This window comes from Zingiber officinale, chromosome 8B (genome assembly GCF_018446385.1).
Source record: "Zingiber officinale cultivar Zhangliang chromosome 8B, Zo_v1.1, whole genome shotgun sequence".
In the NCBI taxonomy this organism is placed as follows: Eukaryota; Viridiplantae; Streptophyta; class Magnoliopsida; order Zingiberales; family Zingiberaceae; genus Zingiber; species Zingiber officinale.
Window position 1 is genome coordinate 67,915,364 of NC_056001.1, and position 19,171 is coordinate 67,934,534.

Consider the following 19,171-nt stretch of genomic DNA (forward strand, 5'->3'; position numbering starts at 1 on the left):
TTAAAAATCTCCCCCCTTTACTCACTAACTTTGGTGAAGCCTAAAATGCATTTACGTTAATGTCCTTTTTTCTATTCACACTAAAAATAATTCCAAGGTTTATTAGTAATTCCACAAGCGAAACAATCAGTGATCTAGAGTTCGAGACTCAGCTATAGCGTATTATTATAAATTTTTCTCATCATTAATTTTCTCTGATTGTTTTATATAAAAAAAATATAGTTCTCTTTAGTCCCATATCTTAGAATTGACAACACTATGATCAAAGAATCTTCTATAAATATATTAGGCTGATGATGTTAAAAAATATACTTTTCTTAGTTTTTTTTACTAAGACAAGTATAATATTAAATTAAAATAATTTTTTTCATAAGGAAGCCCGTTATAGTAATTTGTTGCTCGGATTCGTAATTTGTTGCTCGGATTCTCTAGTGTCATTATTGCATGGGTCTGACGAATCTTACCCAAATAATTAATTCTTGATTTCTTGGTTCATAAGGGTGACACTAGAAATAATTTATATATTATTATATTACACACGCAACGCGTGTGCATGATCACACTAGTATATATAATAAGTATAAAGATGGTAAAATAAATAAATTTATATTATCAACCTTAATAACTAATCAAATAAATTTAAAATTATAAAATTTTAACAAGCAAGTAAGTTAAATTTAAAATTATAAAATTTTAACAAGCAAGTAAGCTTGCCTGAAGCTGAATAACATTTTAATGAATTAAATTTAAACTCATAAAAAAAACAAGTTTCAATAATTATTTCAATTTATTTTAGGCTCGATTTGAATGACTCAATTAGTTTATCAAATAAATTTGAATAAAATTTGGCTCTACTAACCCTATGTGGGTCAAATATTTATCTATTTAGTGGATTCTTCTATAATTATGATTCAATCATTGAATTCTCTAGAACCGTTAATTTGAGTTGGGCTTGTCGGGTTGATCCACCCCGCCAAACAATTTAAGCGGGTTGGGTTGAAACTTTATCAACCCAAGCCCGCCGTGAGCTGACCCGCCTAGGCCCGCGACCCACGCGGGTCGACCCGCGACGGGCTTGGGTTGGCTCGCTGGTTGAGAAACACATGTAAACTAAATTTTATGTCATTTTATTATCTTTCTTTGTTATAATTTTGAAATTAAAATAGTATTTTTCATCCAACATAAGTATATATTTGTGTCCATTTATATTTAAAATGTATATTTATGGATACATTTAATTGATGAAACCTTTCCGAAGTAAAACGTTAAAGATGTGAAATATTTTTTTATTTTTTTAAAAAAATTTTGATGGGCCCGCGGGTTGACCCGCCAAACCCGCAACCCGCCACCCGCCTTTGATTGGGTTGGGTTGAAAATTTCCCAACCTGCCATGTTGACGGGTCGGTCTGCCCTGCCCCACCAAATGGTTGGTCCGTCACGGGCCGACCCGTCCCGCCACGGATTGGCCCGTCTGACAACTCTAGAATTCTCTACCGTTCAATCTAAATTAAAGGCTCTAATTTTAAGAGACACATTATAGGAGGTCAGTATTATTAGTCCCATGTTGAGATATATGGAGATAAATCATGGAAAATATTTTACCCATATATATATATATATATATATAGATATATATTATCATGTCGGAAATTTGAGAAGATGGAACTGTCGAAATGATGTGGCTGGAACACGGACCAAGTCGCCATGACCTAGAGGGAGAGTGTGATGAGCTGTCTTCTATATTGACCTAGTCGTCAGAAGATCTCTGATCAACGCTACCTGCAGGCAGGGCCTGAGATTCCCCGGTCCCTAGCACCCCGATGCTTGAGACAGATCCCACAGATATACAAGGAACATACTAATGGTAGAATTATAAAATGAATAAAGAATGAGTACAGTGACATACCCTGACTCAGAGGGCGTCTTAGGATAGATTGGTGAGCTGATCGCGACGCTGATCGAGTCGTTGTGATCTGGAAGAGTAGATGAATGTGAGCCGGAGGAGCCGGATTGATGGCATAGAACTGGACCTGATGACATGGAGCCAGATGCAACAGGGGTTTGTCGGCACTGAGCTGGATGTGATCTGGATCCCTAGAATATGACAATAGCCTGTAGGACGAAATACAACAATAGCTTGAAGGCCGGAATACAATAACGGCTTGATGGCCGAAATAGACTGGTGGCTTAAAGGCCGGAGATAGGCTATATCAAAGGAGTGAATGCTGGATCATCATCGGGCATGTACAGTCGGCTGGATCTGAGGGCATATGGTAACGATGATGATCCAGAGGACAACTGAAGACGTGGCATCCGGCTGTGAGCGCCGACCAGCTACAAGCAGCGTCGACCGCTGGAGGCTGAAGACGACTCATGGGCCGGAGATGGCTTGTGTGTCAGAAACTAGAATAAAATAGAATAAACAGTTATCCCTTTTGGTTTTCCCCCTTCCATTTCTTCCCTTCCCTAACCTTTATATAGAGGGGACCAGCCAAGAGTTGCATCCCATTAAAGGATGTCATTAAGGGGAAAGGGAAAAAAAGTCTAAGAGGTGTTGTTTGTTAAAGGAGGAAGAGAAGTCTAAAAAGTATTCCTCTTTAAGGGAGGAAGGGAAAAAATCTCTCCTCTCCACATGACTCTTATCCATCCCCACATCACACACACACACACACACACACACACACGTGTGTGTATATATATATATATATACAGATTTGATATGCTAGGCGACGTTTTGTGCGCGACTGTGAGCGACACACAGACGTGGCGTTGCCAGCTCGATTTCCCTACAAATAAAATATACCATTTATTCTCTCTCCTCCCAGATGCAGTTCAAAATCATGTCGTGGGAAATTACCCAAATTAAAATTAAAATCTCCCGCGCCGCTCTCCCACTCTCGCTCCCTCCGTCTCCGTCGTCCGTCGTCTGACCAACCTCACAAGCCGCTAGGAAAGTTTAATATTAAAATCTCTCCCTCGCCACTCTCTCTCTCCCTCGCTCTCTCTCTCTCTCTCTCTCTCTCTCTCTCTCTCTCTCTCTCTCTCCGTCTCCGTCGTCCGTTGGACCTCACGCTTCCGTCGAGAAAGTTTCATCGGCATCTTCAACCTTACAACTGCTGTGAGAGCCAGTCCACCTCTCTCTATTCCCAATGGTAATTCATTTCATTTTAATTTATTATTCCACACCATTATAGCCTACATATATTAGAAGGATTAATGCTATAACGTGCAGGGACGACACCGACTATAAACTCCTGCAGGCTACAGCCAAGTGGGCTGCAGGTTAGCTACTACATGTTGAAGTAGCCACTTGGTAAGTCATTTATTTGGTAGCTATATTTTCTAACAGATATTACCCCTACAAATAGTTAATTTCATGTATATCAACTTCGTAAAAAATTATTTGAAATTATTTTGTAAAGATGCAGCGCCTTTGCTTCGCTTCTAAATGTTGCAGCTGTTTGGATGTATACTAAAAGCCTAGCTTTTTGTATGATCATTTATTTTGAAATGAGAATTACATTGGTCAAATGTCTGCATTTAGTAAAATGCAGTTGTCCATTTAATTTATATTGTAGATAACATGGTGTGTGGTGCTACACAGAAGATCATGTTATCAGTTCCTTATAAATTATAAATAGAAGCTCACAATCAAGATGGATTGGGACAAACCATTGGAATGGTTGTAGTATAATTTGGTACTAGTTTATCTTGACTATAAAATTACACTAGTACACTATGTGTGTATTGAGCAAGACTATAATGGAATCCCAGTTGTCCGCACCTGGTACACCCCAACAGAATGGTGTGGCAGAACGAAAGAATAGGACTCTTATGGAAATGGTTAGATCGATGATGAGTTATTCAGAATTACCAAATTCGTTTTAGGGATACGCTTTGGAAACAGCAGCGCACATTCTAAACTTAGTACCTTCTAAATCAGTACCCTCTACTCCCACAGAATTGTGGAATGGGCGAAAGCCCAATCTAAGACATATTCAGATTTGGGATAGTCCAGCACATGTGCTGAAAGCAGATGCTGATAAGTTAGAATCTCGTACAAAAGTTCGCGTGTTTGTAGGTTATCCTAGAAAAATGAAAGGTGGTTTATTTTATAGTCCTAAAGACCAGAAGGTCATTGTTAGCACCAATGCCTAGTTTTTAGAAGAAGACTATATAATGGACCATAAGCCCAAAAGTAAAATTATTTTAGAAGAAATGAGAGAGGACACATCTACTTCAGTACCAACAGTACAAGATGAAGTACCATAAGAGACTGCAACACGTGTCACACATGATACACAACCACAGACAATGCCTCGTTGTAGTGGAAGAGTTGTGAGGCAACCAGAGAGATTCATGTTTTTGGGAGAGTCTTCGAACTTAATTCCGGGTAAACATGAACTTGATCCCCGGACATATGATGAAGCACTCCAAGATATAGATGTAGTATCTTGGCAAAAGGTAATGAATTCTGAAATAGAGTCTATGTATTCTAATAAGGTCTGGGAGCTTGTAGAACCACCAGATGGTGTAAAAGCCGTTGGATGTAAGTGGATCTACAAAAGGAAAAGAGGGATAGACGGGAAGGTAGAAACCTTCAAAGCAAGGTTTGTTGCGAAAGGGTATACTCAGAAAGAGAGAATCGATTATGAGGAGACTTTTTCACCGGTAGCTATGCTAAAGTCTATCCGGATACTCTTATCCATTGCTGCTCATATGGATTATGAGATTTGGCAAATGGATGTCAAGACAGCTTTCCTTAATGGAAGTCTTGAAGAAAATATCCATATGAAGCAACTAGAGGGGTTCATTGAAAAGGGCAAAGAGCATCTAGTGTGCAAGCTGAATCAGCCTATTTATGGACTGAAACAAGCTTCAAGATCTTGGAACATCCGGTTTAACGAAGTAATCCAGTCATATGGACTTATTCAGTGTATGGATGAGTCTTGTGTATACAAGAAGTGTAACAGAAACATGGTGGTATTTCTTGTACAATACGTAGATGATATTTTGTTAATTGACAACAATGTCAAAGTGTTATCGGACATAAGGGTATGGTTAACCAAACAATTTGATATAAAGGACTTAGGAGAATGTGCACACATTCTTGGGATCAAAGTCATAAGGGATCGCAAGAAAATGATGTTGTGCATATCTCAAGCTTCATATATAGATACAATCCTTGCTCGTTTTAGCATGCAGAACTCCAAGAAAGGTTTCTTACCTTTTAGGCATGGAGTAGCTTTATCCAAAGAGATGTCTCTAAAGACATCAAAGGAGAAAGAGGACATGAAGGCAATTCCTTATGTTTCGGTTATGGGAAGCCTAATGTATGCAATGCTGTGTACGAGACCTGATATCTGTTTTGCCGTGAGCATGATTAGCAAATATCAGAGTAAACCTGGACAAGGACATTGGACTGCTGTAAAACATATATTGAAGTACCTGAGAAGGACTAGAGATTATATGCTAGTTTACCAAGTAGACGATTTGCTCCCTGTGGGTTACACGGATTCAGATTTCCAATCAGATAGGGACAATAGTAAGTCTACATCAGGCTATGTGTTTACTTTAGGAGGTGGAGCCATTGCATGGAGGAGTGTCAAGCAGAAATGTGTTTCAGACTCAACCATGGAAGCTGAGTATATAGCAGCCTCTGAGGCAGCCAAAGAAACTGTATGGCTCAAGAACTTCCTAATGGATTTGGATATGATTCCTAGTTTGCCCAAAATTATCACAATTTATTGTGATAATAGCGGTGCAGTTGCAAACTTGAAGGAACCACGAGCCCATAAGGCAAGTAAACATTTACAAGTACCACCTGATACGAGACATCGTCAAGCGAGGAGAAGTTGTCGTCGCCAAGATCATGAGCAGATAACCTGGCAGATCCTTTCACTAAGGCTTTTCCGGCGAAAGCTTTTGATCGACATGTGGAGGGGATGAGAATCAGATGTATAGCAGCAGATATGATAACTTAGTCTTTTAGTATAAGTGGGAGATTGTTAGAGTGTATACTAAAAGCCTAGCTTTTGTAAACATTTATTTATGAAATAAAAGAATCACATTGGTCAAATGTCTATATTTTATTTGTTAAGTGTAGTTGTTCAATTAATTTATATTGTAGATAACATGGTGTGTGGTGTCACATACAAAAGATCATGTTATCAGTTTTTTATAAATTATAAACAGTTGCTCACGACTAAGATGGAAAGGAACAAACCATTGGAATAGTCGTAGTGTAATTATGTATTAGTTTATCTTGACTAACAAATTACACTAGTACACTCTAAGTATATTGAGTAGGATCATTTTAAGTAAGTTCTTTTTATACTGACTTAATAAAAGAACTAGACCTTAGTTATTATGGAAGTGTGCTCTCTTAATCCTAATATAATAATAAGCACATATATTTAGTATTTATTTCTTTAACTTATCAAAATGTGAGATTTAGTTCGATAAATCAATAGACCCGATAAGTTAGGAAATGATATTACTTATAGTGTGTGTTCTTGATTATAGAAGGAAACTGTGTCCTAGTTATCTAGGTTGAGAATATCCCCAAGAGGAGCTCATAAGGATTGTCATGTTAAACCTTGCAGGTGGACTTAGTTCGACATGATAATGAGGTTGAGTGGTACTACTCTTGGAGTTAGATATTAATTGAGTTGTCAGTAACTTACATAATTAGTGGGCATTCGATATCTTAAACACAGGGAGACTAACACACTCATATATGAAGGAGCCCATAATGTAATTTGGGATTGGTGCGGTAGTGCAATAATAACTCTCTAGTGGAATGAGTTATTATTGATGAACTTGAGTTGTGTGTTCGGGGCGAACACGGGATACTCAAGCTCATCGGAAGACCAAAACCAATTTCTCCTCTAGGTCCCTGTCGTAGCCTCATTAAAGCCTCAAGTCCATTCAAATAAAAGCCCTTCTTGGTGTCCAAGAGAGGGTCGGCCCAAGGCTTGGTGACCAAGCCAAGGGCCGGCCACCATCTTCTCTTAAGGGGCCGGCCCCTTGCTTGGTGCCCAAGCAAGAAGGGGCTGACCATATTAATTCAAAAGTGAAGGGATGTTTTGAATTTTTAAAATCTTCTCTTTGTAGAAAACTAAAAGTTTTAAAAGAGAAATTTTAGAATGAAAAACTTTCCTTATTTGAATTATGCCACATGGTTTAATAGAGAGTTTTAAAAGTTTTAAAACTTTCCTTTTTTAACCATCCTCATGGTTTTAGAAAAAAGGAAGAGAAGTTTAAATTTTAAATTTTCTATTTTTGTAACCATGTTAAAAAAAGAAATTTTTAGAAGAGAAGTTTTAAATTTTAAAACATAGTTTTAATTTTTAAAACTTTCCTTTTTTTAACATTCACTTTAGAAAATTAAAAGAGAGCTTGTAAAATTTTATAAGAATTTTTTTTCTTTGCTTATAAAATTTTACAAGGATTATTTCTTTCCTTTTAATTGTGGTCGGCCACCCTTGCTTGGTGCCCAAGCAAGGGGTCGGCCAATCATCCTTTAAAAGATTCAATCAATTAAACCAATCAATGATTGGTGATTGAATCAATCAAGAGGAAAGAAAAGGAAAAATAAAAGGGGAAAAGGAAAAATAAGAGGAAGATTTTAATTTTTTGTAAAAATCTTTTCCTTATTTGCCTTGGGCAAGTAATATAAAAGAAGGGGAGGAGAGGCCTCATGAGATAACAATTCTTATTCTCAAGTTGGTGCTTCCTCTTGTGGTCGGCCCTCTCCCTCTTCTTATCCCATTGCTCTCTTTTGTTCCCTTGAGGTGGTGGTGGCCGAAACATAGAGAAGGAGAAGAAGACTTTTGGGTGGTGTTCATCTTGGAGGATCGTTGCCCACACGACGTCCAAGGCGAGGCGAGGAATACAGCATAAGATCTCGAGGTCATTAGCATACAAAGAAAATGTATAACTAGTAATTTTCTTCCGCATTATGCTAGTTATTTTTCTTTGTATGAATTCCAAACACAAGAGGCAATAGATTCTAGTTTTTCGGATTTGTTATTCGAGTTTGTGTTTTTGTTTTTTGAATTTGTGATTCGATTGTTCCTTTTGGTTAAACCTAGAGTTATATAAGGAAATTGAATATTAGCTTTTCTTAAAAGACTTTGTCTAGGAAGTGGTGGTTGCTCCCATATCCAAGAAGGCCTAGTGCCTCGCCATGTTTAACCTGGAAGTCAATTTTAGAAATTAATATTTAATTAAATTTATAACATAGGTGGATCTGGATCAATAGTGTTAAGTTCCGCTTGCGATCCAAATCTAAACCATTAAGAACAGATAAGTTAAATTTGGAATCAATAATGTTAAGTTCCGTTTGCGATTTCTAATTTAACTTCTAAAAAACACAATAGGTTATTTATGAAAGGTTCGACACTTGTATAAAATTTTTTTATAGTGAAACCGGTACGATCTTCCTAGGATTAACCAATAATTAGTATCATAGCTAGGGTTTGCCTTTGTGTGTTTTGGTTTTCAAATTAATTATGCACATGTCATACATAATTTAGGTAGGATAATAGTAGGATGTGCTAACTTTGTGGTTGCTGGCTCCAACTATTATGACATTTAGATATTGTGTGTGATTGGACCCTTAGACATGTTAAGGACATTATTTTGTGTGTGCATGATTGTATGTATCAAATACAGCAGGAGCTGTATTAGTTTTAGAATTTTACTTTTTTTGTTCGATCTAGAATATATATACATTCCTTTGTGGAATATAGGATCGATATATGTAAAATTCTATATTTGTCGCGGATCATATCTTTGCGAGGTGTGGTGCTATTGGAGGACCAGAGGCGCAGCGGAATAAGAAGCAAGATAGATGCGACAACTCGACCCGATGGCGGTGGCTAAAGATGGCAGCAGCTAGGGTTGGAGCATACGAAGAACAGTGACAGAAAAGGCCATAATAGTTGGAAAATTAATTTCCATATTTATTGCTTTTATTTACTGTGATGTATGTGTGCATGTGATGTTTGCTAGCATAGGTTAAAATTACTCACCTTAAATAACTAAGTGGGAGAGGGATTTTTTAAAATAAATTCCACGGTCTCCATTACTGGTTTGTAAGTGATGCAAACAAACTTGTGCGTTGGCTCTGAGTGTCTTCCTCTATATCGGATGAGTTTGTTTGTGAATCACTAGATCAAACTTCCATTTTGGATGACTATAGGAAATTAATTAAGAGCGTGTGATCTTCTCCATCGGAAGGGGCACAATCTTATTAATGGACTAAGTGTCAAGTAATGGCATACACTTAGACACGTCTAATAGTATCCTCCTCATCAGAGTCACTGCTATTATTTGTGTGATCGAAGGAAAACCAACTATTAATTTTATTTGTCATAAAGTTAGGTTGACAAGAATAAAATTAATGGATAAAACCTCCTCTTACAAATACTTGATTTTGTATATGTCCACACTATCGTGGCATGCAAAATTCACGGTGATTTGAGGTGTTAGTTAATTTAAAATAGTATTGTTTGAGGAATCAATATTATTCTAAATTTAGAGTCTTGACCAAAGTTTATTTTTGTGATTCTTAGGATAACTTTCAACCCACTGGTCATTATTCTGAAAGAGAATAGACTTACTGATCCCAACTATATAGATTGGAAAAGAAACCTGAATATTGTCTTAACTGTTGAAAGCTATAAGTTTGTACTATCAGAGGTATGCCCAGATACACCTAATGGTGATTCTATCCCAGAGGAGATTGAGTATCATAAGAAATGGGTAAAAGCAGATGAGATGACGCGATGTTACATTTTGGCTTCAATGTCAAATATATTGCAACATCAGCATCAAGATTTACCAACTACTTATGATATAATGAACAATCTCAAAGAACTCTTTGGGCACCAGAGTCGGACTGCTAGGCAAGAGGAAATGAGAAAGTTAATGACGACCACCATGTCAGAGGGGACACCCGTAAGGGATCATATCCTCAAAATGATGGCTTATTTGAATGAAATACAAGTCCTTGGAGGTGAAATCGATGGGGAAACCCAGGTCGATATAATTCTCCAAACGCTACCAAGAAGTTTTGAGTAGTTCCGCCTGAACTATAACATGAATAAAAGGGAGTATACGTTGGCGGAACTTCTGACAGAACTACAGGCAGCAGAAGGTATATTTCGTCACAGTTCTCAGATTCACTATGCTGAAAATGGTTCTACTTCTAAGTCGAAAGGCAAGAAGAAGAAGAAATAGGTCTTTTCAATAAAGAAGGTGAATAAACCTCAGGATACAAGACAAAAAGCTGGAATGAAGAAGCCGAAGGGCAAGTGCTTCATCTGCAAGTAGTCAGGACATTGGAAGGCGGACTGTCCTCGTAGGAATCAGAACAATAAAAATATATCTCATTCTCTAGTAGTTGAAACATGTTTAGCGGTATTATCTACCAGCACCTCGTGTGTTGATACGGGAGACACTGATCATGTCTGCAACTCTTTGCAGGTGTTAGAGTGTATACTAAAAGCCTAGCTTTTGGTATAAACATTTATCTAGAAATAAGAATCACATTGGTCAAATGTCTACATTTATGATAGATGTAGTTGCTCAATTAATTTATATTGTAGATAACATGGTGTGTGGTGTCACACACAGAAGATCATGTTATCGGTTCCTTATAAATTATAAACAGTAGCTCACGACCAAGATGGAAAGGAACAAACCATTGGAAGGTCGTAGTGTAATTAGGTATTAGTTTATCTTAACTATATAATTACACTAGTACACTTAGAGTGTATTGAGTAGGACCATTAGAGGTTGTTTCTTTTTATACTGACTTTATAAAGGAACAAAAACCTCAGTTATTATGGAAGTGTGTGCTCTTAATCCTAATATAATAACAAACACATATATTTGATATTTATTTCTTTAATTTATCAATGGGTGAGATTTAGTTCGATAAATCAATAAGCCCGATAAGTTGGGAAATGATATCACTTATAGTGTGTGTTGTTGATTATAGAAGGAAACTGTGTCCTAGTGATCTAGGTTGAGAATGTCCCCAAGAGGAGCTCATAAGGATTGTCATGTTAAACCCTGCAGGTGGACTTAGTCCGACATGACGATGAAGTTGAGTGGTACTACTCTTGGAGCTAGATATTAATTAAGCGAGTTGTTAGTAACTTACTTAATTAGTGGACATTTGTTATCTTAAACACAGGGAGACTAACACACTCATAATAAGAAGGAGCCCATAATGTAATTTGGGATTGGTGCGGTAGTTCAATAATAGTTCTTTAGTGGAATGAATTATTATTGATGAAATTAAGTTGTGTGTTCGGGGCGAACACGGGATGCTTAATTTCATCGGGAGACCAAAACCAATTCCTCCTCTCGGTCCCTATCGTAGCCTCTAGTATATAGAGATTTATACCCACCGCATACCCACCTTCTTACCCATCCAATGGGGCTGGCCAAGATAGCTTGGAACCCAAGCTAGGGTCGGCCAAGACCAAGTGGATGAGCCATGTAGGTGGCCGGCCAAAGCTTGGGTCCCAAGCTTAGGTGGCCGGCCACTAGAATATTAAAAAGGATTTTTATTAAAATTATTTCTTATGTGGATATCATGATTTTAAAAGAGAGTTTAAAAATTAAAAATTTCCTTTTATAGTTTTCTACAAAAGATTAAGAGAAGAGATTAATCTCTTTCCTTATTTGTAGTTTAAAAGGATGGTTTTATTTTTTGGTAAAAACTTTCCTTATTTGTAAATCATCTACATGTTTAAAAGAGAGTTTAAAATTTGAAATCTTTCCTTATTTATTGATTAAAGGAGGATTTTAAATTTTAAGAAAACTTTCCTTTTTAACCATGTTCATGATTTAAAAGAAAGTTTAAAAATTAATAATTCTCTTTTATTAGTTTCTACAAAAGATTGAGAAAAGATTTGATATCTTTCCTTATTTGTAGATTAAAAGAGATTTTAATTTTTAGAGATAACTTTCTTTTTATCCACATGTTTAAAAGAAAGATTTTAATTTATTAAATTTCCTTTTTATAAACTAATCATGAAGGGATAAAAATTATTGAGAAATTTTTATAAATTTCCGGAAGCAAATAAGGAAGTTTTAATTGGTGTTTAAAATTTTATTTGCTTGGAGATTTCTTGGTGTGGCCGGCCATTGCAAAATTGAAAAGAAAAATTGTTTTTAATTAAATAAATTTTCCTTTTCAATGGCAAAAGAATTAAGGAAGTTTTTATTAAATTTTCCTTATTTGCCAAGACCAAGGATTATAAAAGAGGGGGTAGAGGAGGCTTCAAGGTGAACAACTCTATTATTTTTCTCCCTCTTTTCTTCCTTGGGTGTGGCCGGCCCTTTCTTTCCTCTCCTCTCCTTTGTGTGGCCGAAACCTTCTCATGGTGGAGATAGCTTTGGTGGTCGGAACTAAGAAGGAGAAGAAGGAGAGAAAAGAAGCCTCTTTTCTAGCATCCCTTGGAGCATGGTGGTGGTGGCCGAACCTCTTCATCCTAGGAGAAGTTTTGATGGCCGAAACTTGTAAGGAAGAAGAAGGTGCTAGGTGGTTCTCATCTCGGAAGATCGTTGCCCACACAACGTCCGAGGTTAGAAGAGGAATACGGTAAAAGATCAAGAGGGTTTTCTAAAAGGTATAACTAGTATTTTTTCTTTCCGCATCATACTAGTTATTTTTGGAAATAATACTAAATACAAGAGGCATACGATTCTAGAGTTTCGAATTTGTTTTCGATATAGTGTTCTTTTGTTTTTCTTTTCCTTGTGATTTGATTGTTGTTTTCGGTTAACCTAAAGTTATTTTAGGAAATTAAATATTAGCTTTCCATAAAAGGTTTTGTCTAGTCGGTGGTGGTTGCTCCCATATCCAAGAAGGCCATGTGCCTCGCCACGTCAGTACTGGGAACAAATTATGGAAATTAATATTTAATGGAATTAATAACTTAAGGTGACTTGGGTCGAACGTGTTAAGTTCCGCAGGAGATCCAAGTCAAAACCTAAAAGAACAAATAGATTAAGTTTTGGATCAAACGTGTTAAGTTCCGCAGGCGATCCAAAATTTAATTTAAAAGAACACATGGTAGCTAGGAAAAGGTTCAGACCTTTGTACAAAATTTTTGTACAGTGGAACCTCTAGGTTTTCCGAGTAGCAACCAACAGCAGGGGTTCCAGGAAACCCGACGACTATTTGAAGGAGAGATAACCGTCTACATGAGCAATGCTACTAAGGTGGCGGCTGTTGCAGTGGGAGATGTCTACTTATCTTTTGATAGGAATAGAAGTTTGGTTTTAAGAAATTGTCTTTATGTACCCAGTTTTAGAAAGAATTTAATTTCAGTTTCTAAACTGTATTTAGATGGATATTCTATAATAATCTAGTTATAAAGAGAAATATAGTTATTATCTATTCTGGTGCATTGGTTGGCAATTTATATACATTAAATCCAATTTCTCCCATAAAGTAATAAATGGAAATTAATAACACATCTTCTAACTCTAATAAGAGAAATGAACCTTCGGAAATGAACCAAACATATCTTTGGCATCTAAGGCTTGGTCATATTAACTTAAGTATGATTCAAAGGCTTATAGCCGATGGACTCTTGGGTACATTAGAGTTGGAAAACTTTCCAACCTATGAATCTTGCTTGGAAGGTAAAATGACCAAGAGACCTTTTAAGGCCAAGGGGTATAGAACCAAAGATGTGTTAGAACTAGTTCATTCTGATTTGTGTGGTCCTATGTCTATCCAGGCAAGAGGTTGTTTCAAATACTTTGTCTCTTTTATAGACGATTATTCGAGATACGGATACATTTACTTGATGCGCCGCAAGTCTGAGTACTTTGATAAGTTCAAAGAGTACAAGGTTGATGTAGAGAAATGTCTTGGTAAAAGTATCAAAACACTACGGTCTAATCGTGATGGCGAATACCTCTTAGGAGAGTTTAGGAATTACTTATCAGAGGCAGGGATTCAATCCCAGTTGTCAGCACCTGGTACACCCCAACAGAATGATGTGGCAGAACAAAGGAATAGGACTTTTATGGAAATGGTTAGATCGATGATGAGTTATTCAAAATTACCAAATTCATTTTGGGGATATGCTCTGGAAACAGTAGTATACATTCTGAATAGAGTCATTAGCCATGAAGGCACCTCTACCCCCTCTTTTATAATCCTTGATCTTGGAAAATAAGGAAATTTAAATAATAACTTCCTTAATTCCTTTTCCATGAAAAAGAAAAATTATTTTAATTAAAAACAATTTTCTTTCCTCAACTATAATGGCCGACCACCTTTTTCTCCCAATCAAGGAAATTTTTAATTCACACAAGAATTAAAACTTCCTAATTTGCTTCTGGAAATTTATAAAAAATTTCTCCAATAATTTTCCCTTCATGGTGGTTTATAAAAAGGAAATTTTATAAATTAAAATCTTTCTTTTAAACATGTGGATGATTTTCAAAAAGGAAAGTTATCTCTAAAAAATTAAAATCTCCTTTCAATCTACAAATAAGAAAAGATATCAAATCTTTTCTTAATCTTTTGTAGAAGAGAATATTTAATTTTTAAACTCTCTTTTAAATCATGAACATGGTTAAAAAAGGAAAGTTTTCTCAAAATTAAAAATCTACCTTTTAACCTACAAATAAGGAAAGATTTTAAATCTTTTCTTAATTTTTTTGTAAAAGGAAAGATTTAAATTTTAAACTCTCTTTTATAACCATGATATCCACATAAGAAATAATTTTAATAAAAATTCCTTTTAATTTCCTAGTGGCTGGCCACCAACTTGGCTCATCCACTTGGTATTGGTCGGCCCTAGCTTGGGTTCCAAGCTAGCTTGGCCGGCCCCATTAGGATGGGTAAGAAGGTGGGTATGTGGTGGGTATAAATCTCTATATACAAGAGGCTACGATAGGGACCGAGGAGGAATTGGTTTTGGTCTCCCGATGAAATTAAGCTTCCCGTGTTCGCCCCGAACACACAACTTAACTTCATCAATAATAATTCATACCACTAAAGAATTATTATTGAACTACCGCACCAATCCCAAATTACTTTTTTGGGCTCCTTCTTATTATGAGTGTGTTAGTCTCCCTGTGTTTAAGATGTCGAATGTCCACTAATTAAGTGAGTTATTGACAACTCATTTAATTAATATCTTAGTACCACTCAACCTTATCGTCATGTCGGACTAAGTCCACCTGCATGGTTTAACATGACAATCCTTATGAGCTCCTCTTGGGGACATTATCAACCTAAATCGCTAGGACACAGTTTCCTTCTATAATCAACAACACACACTATAAGTGATATCATTTCCCAACTTATTGGGCTTATTGATTTATCAAACTAAATTTCACCCATTGATAAATTAAAGAAATAAATATCAAATATATGTGCTTCTTATTATATTAGGATTAAGAGCACACACTTCCATAATAACTGAGGTCTTTGTTCCTTTATAAAGTCAGTATAAAAAGAAACAACCTCTAATGGTCCTACTCAATACACTCTAAGTGTACTAGTGTAATTATATAGTTAAGATAAACTAATACCTAATTACACTACGACCTTCCAATGGTTTGTTCCTTTCCATCTTGGTCGTGAGCTACTGTTTATAATTTATAAAGAACCGATAACATGATCTTGTGTGTGTGACACCACACACTATGTTATCTACAATATAAATTAATTGAACATCTACATTTGGTATATATAAATGTAGGCACTTGACCAATGTGATTCTTATAAATGTTTATACAAAAGCTAGGCTTTTAGTATACACTCCAACAATCTCCCACTTATACTAAAAGACTATGTTGCCATGAATGTTGCCATACATATGATTCCCAAATCTTTAACATGCCCATCAAAAGCTCTTGCCTCAAGGACCTTAGTGAAAAGATCTTCCAGGTTATCATCTGATGCAATCTAGGTGACAACAACTTTTCCTCGTTATATGAAATCTTGTATTGGGTAGTACTAGCGCTCTATTGTGTTTACTTGCCTTATGAACTTATGGTTTCTTCGAGTTTGCTACTGCACCACCATTATCACAAAATTATAATAATCTTTTGGATAAACCAGAAATCATATCTAAGTCTATCTTGAGGTTACTGAGTCATTCAGCTTCTATGGCTGCCTAAGAGGCTGCCATATACTTAGCTTCCATAGCGGAGTCTGAAAAGCTCCTATGCTTAACACTCCTCCATAGTTATGGCTTTACCTCCTAAAGAAAACACAAAACCCCGAGGTTGACTTACTATTGTCCCTTATCTGATTGGAAATCAAAATTCGTGTAACCCATAGGGATCAAATTATCTGCCTAGTAAACTAGCATATAATCCCTAGTCCTTCTCAAGTACTTCAATATATGCTTTACGGCAGTCTAGTGTCCCGATCCTGGGTTGCTTCGATATCTGCTAACTATGCACTGGGCAAAACAGATATCCAATCTCGTGCATAGCATACATTAGGCTTTCAAACAGCCGAAGCATAAGGAACTTGCTTTCATGTCCTTTATCTGTTTTGATGTCTTTGGAAACATCTCTTTAGATAAAGTTTCTCCATGTCCAAAAGGTAGAAAAACCTTTTATGGAGTCTTGCATGCTTAGACGAGCTAGGATAGTATGAAGCTCGGGATAAGCACAATATTCTTTTCCTTGCAATCCTTGATCCCAAGAATATGTACTCACTCTCCTAAGTCCTTCATAACAAATTGCTTGGATAACCATACCCTTACTTCTGATAACACCTTGATATTGTTTCCAACTATCAAAAATGTCATCTACGTATAGTACAAGAAATACCACCATGTTTCCATTACACTTCTTGTATACACAAGACTTATCTGGTAACTAAATCCATAAGGCTGGATTACTTTATTAAACCGGATGAACCAAGACTTTGAAGCTTTACTTCAGTCCATAGACCAATTGAGCTTACATACTAGATGCTCTTTGCCCTTTGCAATGAACATCTCTGGTTGCTTTATATGGATGCATTCTTCAAGACTTCCATAAAGGAAAGCTGTCTTGACATCCATTTGCCTAATCTCATAGTCTATATGGGCAGCAATAGATAAAAGAATCCGGATAGACTTAAGCATGGCTATCGATAAAAGATTTCTTTTTTTCAACAAGTCTTGCTTTGAAAGTTTCCACTTTCCCATCTATCCCTTTTTTCTATTGTAGACTTATTTTCACCCAATGGCTTTTACACCATTTGGTGATTCTATAAGCTCCCAGAATTTATTAGAATACTAAATTCTATTTCTATATTCATCGCTCTTTGCCAAGATGCTGCATCTTTATCTTGGAGTGCTTCGTCATATATCTGGGGATTGGGTTTATGTTGACCAGGGATCAAGTCCAAAGACTCTCCCAAAACATGAATCTTTTAGGTTGCTTAATAACCCTCCCACTACGACGAGGCAATGTCTATAATTGTGTATCATTTGTGATACGTGTTGCAGTTTCTTGTGATATTTCATCTTGTACAATTGGTACTAGATTAGACGTGTCCTTTATTATTTTTTTTAAGAACAAATTTACTTATAGGCTTGTGGTTCATTATATAGTACTCTTCTAAAAATCGATCATTGATGCTAACAATGACTTTCTGATTTTTAAGACTATAAACCTGCTTTTGTTTATCTAGGATAACCCACAAACAAGTGAACTCTTGTCTAACTTATCATTGTCTCTCTTCAACATATGTGTTGGACTACCCGAATCTGAATATGCTTCAAAATAGGCTTACACCTACTCAGCAATTCTATATGAGTAGAGAGTTCTGACTTGGAAGGTACTATGTTCTCTTTCGTTTTCAGAGTATATCCTTAAAATGAATTTGGTAATTTTCTGAATAACTCATTATCGATCTAATTATTCCATAAGAGCCTTATACCTTCTTTCTACTACACCATTCTGTTGGGGTGTACCATGTGCAGTTAGTTGGGATTGAATCCCGACTTCTGATAAGTGACTCCTAAACTCTCCTAAGAGGTACTTGTTACTACGATTTCACCGTAGTATCTTGATACTTTTACTATGACGTTACTCCACATCAGCCTAGTATTCTTTGAAATAATCAAAGCACTTAGACTTGTGGCGAGTCAAGTAAATGTGTCCTTATCTCGAATAGTCGTCTATAAAAGAGACGAAATATTCGAAACAACCTCTTGCCTGGATAGTCAAAGGTCTACACAAATCAGAATGAACCAATTTTAACATATCTTTGGCTCTAAACCCCTTAGATTTAAAAGCTTCTTGGTTATTTTTCCTTGCAGGTTGAAAATATTTCCACTACCAAAGAACCCAAGAGTTCATTGGTTAATATCCTTTGAATCCTACTCAAGTTAATATAACCTAGCCTTATATGCCAAAATATGATTGGTTCATTTTTGAAGGTTTCTTTCTCTTTAAAGTTAGAAAATGTGTTATTAATTTCCATTTATTGCATCGTGGGAGTTATTGGATTATAAATTGTCAAACAACATACCAGAACAGATAACTTCCCTATTTTTCTTGATAACAAGTTTGTTATCAAAATAGATAGAATATCTATTCTTTAATATTTTAGAAATCGAAATCAGGTTCTTTCTAAACTTAGTACGTAAAGACGATTTCTGAAAATCCATATTTTATTCCTATCAAAGAATAAACATCTCCCACTGCAACAGCTGCTACTTTTACAGCAGTGCCCATGTGGACGGTGATTTATATAGTTGTCGAATTTTCTGGAACCCCTGTAATGAATTGTAGACATAATCAGTGGTTCCTGTATCTACACACCAGGTACCGGTAGATAACACCACTAAATATGTTTCAACAACTAATAAAATACACCGTTATTATTCTCAGTTCTGAGAGGACAGTCTACCTTAATGTCTAAGTTTTCCAATCATTACAATTTGGACTACTAAGTCTATTCTATAGTATAACAACTAGGGGATTGACTAACATTTAAAATCCTAAGAATCACAAAAATATTTGGTCAAGACCAACACCTCAAAATCCTCGTGAATTTTATATGCCACGTTAGTGTGGACGTATACAAATTCTAAAAGGAGATTTCATCCATTAATTTTATTATCTCGTCAACCTATGACAAATAAAATTAATAGTTGGTCTGTCTTTGATC